This window comes from Saimiri boliviensis, chromosome 7 (assembly GCF_048565385.1).
Source record: "Saimiri boliviensis isolate mSaiBol1 chromosome 7, mSaiBol1.pri, whole genome shotgun sequence".
Lineage (NCBI taxonomy): Eukaryota > Metazoa > Chordata > Mammalia > Primates > Cebidae > Saimiri > Saimiri boliviensis.
In genome coordinates this window covers 102,689,616-102,693,175 of record NC_133455.1, presented here as the reverse complement: position 1 = coordinate 102,693,175, position 3,560 = coordinate 102,689,616, and the positions used below count along the sequence as shown (strand labels likewise).

Here is a 3,560-nt window from a genome sequence, read left to right as displayed (position 1 = left end):
AGCCTCAGCACCATCGTCTTCCTCAAGCCCACCACGACTGAGCTTATCATGCCCTCTCCCTGTTTGTGTCAGTCACGCTGGGTCCCCCACATACTCTGCACTTGAATCCACGAGGCTCTGCCCACTCCTCTTCTGTCCACATCATCCTCCCTCCCCAACTCCACAAATCTTCCCACTGCACCCCCTGGAATTCTCAGTCCATGATCAGCAAAACCTCCACATTCTCTCTCAGGATGTCCCTGCACCTCGCAGCTCCAGCAGAAACCTGGGTTTCCTGGAGGACACAGAACCTTGTGTCCTCCATGAAAATTTGAAGTTTAAAAATATGGACTGCTTCACGAACTTGCATGTCACCCTTGTGTAGGGACCATGTCCTTGTGTGTTCCTTGAAAATTCTGGACATTAGACATTGTCAGATGGATAGATTGCAAAACCTTTCTCTCACTTTGTAGCTTGTCTGTTCACTCCGATAATAGTTTCTTTTGCTGTGCAGGAGCACTTTTATTTAATTAGATCTCATTTGCTAATTTTGGCTTTTGTTGCAATTGCTTTTGACATTTCCTTCATGAAATTGTTGACTTTTCCTATGTCCTGAATGCTATTGCCTAGATTTTCTTCTAGAGTTTTTAGAGTTTTGTGTTTTACAATTATGTCTTTAATCCATCGTAGTTAATTTTTGTCTAAGGTGTAAGGAAGGGGTCCAGTTTCAATTTTTTGCATATGGCTAGCCAGTTCTCCCAGCACCATTTATTAAATAAGAAACCTTTTCCCGGTTGCTTGTTTTGGTAAGTTGGTCAAAGATCACATAGTTGTAGATGTGTGGTCTTATTTCTGAGTTCTCTGTTCTGCTCCATTTGTCCATGTGTCTGTTTTTGTGCCAGCACCCTGCTGTTTTGGTTACTGGCCTTGTAGTACAATGTGAAGTCAAGTAGCATGATGCCTCCAGCTTTGTTCTCTTTGCTTAGGATCATCTTGGCTATACAAACTCTCTTTTTAGTTCCATATGAATTTTAAAGTTGTTTCTTCTAATCCTGTGAGAGATGTCAGTTTCATGAAAACAGCATTGAACCTATAAATTACTTTGGGCAGTGTGGCCATTTTCACGATATTGATTCTTCCTATCCATGAGCATGGAGTGTTTTTCCATCTGTTCGTGTCCTCTCCCATTTCCTCGAGCAGCGATTTGTCATTCTCCTTGAAGAGGTCCTTCAATTCCCTTGTTAGCTGTATTCCCAGGCATCTTATTCTGTCTGTCTGTTTGTTTGTTTTGACATGGCGTTTTGCTCTTGTTCCGCAAGCTGGAGTGCAATGGCACCATCTCAGCTCACTGCAACCTCCCAGGTTCAATCGATTAACCTGCCTCAGCCTCCTGAGTACCCAGGATTACAGGTGCATGCCACCATGCCCAGCTAATTTTTGCATTTTTAGGAGAAACTGGATTTCACCAAGTTAGCCAAGCTGGTCTCAAATGAGATCTCAGGTGATCTGCCGGCTTCAGCATCCCAAAGTGCTGGAATTACCGGCATGAGCCACCACACCCGGTCCTCTTATTCTGTTTGTAGCAATTGTGAATAGGAGTTTATTTATTATTTGACTCACCGCTTTTGTATTGTTGTTGTATATAAATGCTTGTGACTTTTGCACATTGATTTTTGTATCCTGAGACTTTACTGAAGTTGCTTATCAGCTTAAGAAGCCTTTCTGCTGAGACAATCAGGATTTCTAGATACAAAATCATGTCATTTGCAAAGACAATTTGACTTCCTCTCTTTTTATCTGAATATCCTTCCTTTCTCTGACCTGATTGCTCCTGCCAGAACTTCCAACACCATGTTGAAGAGGAGCAGTGAGAGAGGCCATCCTTGTCTTATGCTGATGTTAAAGGGAAATGCTTCCAGCTTTTGCCCATTCAGTATGATATCAGTTGTGGGTTTGTCATAGGTGGCTACTATTATTTTGAGGTATGTTCCTTCAATACCTAGTTTGTTGAGAGTTTAAAAATATGGACTGCTTCACGAACTTTCATGTCACCCTTGTGTAGGGACCATGCTGATCTTCTGTGTATCATTCCAGTTTTATTCTGCATGCTGCCAACGTGAAAAATGATCACAAGCTCTTAAAAGTGGAGATAACTGAAGAAATGTCGGTGAGAGGGAGTGTTGGATTTCATCTGCATCTGCTGAAATGGGACCATCTCTGTCTTTTATTCTTTAATGAAGTGGTAAAATGCATTGCAGATAAGTTAAAGTATTCTTGTATTCCTGGAATACATAACCTGGGCAGGATTTTTAAATTGTTTATAGCTCATTGGTGGACACTGTCTACTGCTGTTTTTCTCAGTATCTTTATGTCTAATTGCTTAGAAGTGCCTATCCTATCATACTTTTCTCTTATCTATTCTCTAGCTGGCTTTAGAATCAGTGTTATTGGTGCCTAAACAATAATGAGTTTTCTAGCTATCTCTATGTTTCCTTAGTCTCTTGGATATTATGTATAAGTTCAGTAAACTTCATTGAAGATTTGGTAAAACTTATTTTCAAAACAGCCTGGATATGCCTGAAGGGAAAAAAAGTTTTAAAACCATTTTAACTTCTTTACTGATAGTAAGTTCTTCCCGTTGGTATAATCTTGTTCATCATTTCAAAATTATTTAAACCTCTACTATATCATTAGTGGCATATTTATCTGTCATAATGCTATTTTATTCAGAATTACCATTTCCTGTTTTGTCTCCATCCAAAGTAACAGCTGCTTTTGGCAGGCTGGGTCCTCAACGGTGGCAGCTGCCAGGTCAGCCTTGTCACCAAGGTGGTGATGCGATTGCTGTGCCCATGCAGTGTCCATCCCAGCCACCACGGCCACTTTGTGCAGGGACTCCATGAGCAAGCCCTGTGTGGCTGAGTGGCATCACCCGTCAAGCCATCTCACCAACCTGATCACAGAGAGCCCCATCCCCAAAAGACCCTCTAGTAAGCATCCACACACAACCACTATCTTCACACATTCTCTGTGTAGTAAGAGGTCTATGAGTACCTCTCTCCTCTAAATACCAATTTTTTAACTCTGTTTTCCCCAAGTTCGTGACTTGCCAGCCAAGCCCAGAGCCACTGCCCATGACTCATTCATTCATGCACTCCTGGGGCATCACTTCACATCCTTCACCTCCCATAGGCTTCTCTGTATTTTGATTCCTGGTTCCTAGCTCGACATCCATTCCCAAAGCTTTTGTGGTGTCAGCTCCCAAGCCGACTGCTCTTGTCGTCAATTATCCTCTTTATATGTACTTATTTCCTGGAAAAATTGCACTGATTTTTTCAATGCAGCATTTGCAAGGATGTGCAGTAGGAGCAATTCTTCTTATTGTAGATAGAATTGCTTCAAAACATCAGAAATGTATATTTGAGTGAAGGACAACATGCATGGAGAAAAGAGAACAATCCTCAAGTGGGCAGCGGATTTTCACAAAGTGAACCCTGCGGCAAACAACACCCACATCCAACCACAGCAATCACAGCCCCAGGGAAACACTTTTGGGTCCTACTCAGCCATAAACCACCCTC

The 3,560-nt window shown here is 42.0% G+C and overlaps 1 non-coding gene across 1 annotated transcript; it reads right to left on the bottom strand.

Annotated features, from left to right (window-relative positions):
• Positions 1-1,996: 1,996 nt before the first annotated feature.
• LOC141585241 (U6 spliceosomal RNA) lies at positions 1,997-2,104 on the bottom strand. Its single transcript, XR_012518637.1, has one exon. It is a non-coding gene; the product is annotated as a U6 spliceosomal RNA (small nuclear RNA).
• Positions 2,105-3,560: the final 1,456 nt, after the last annotated feature.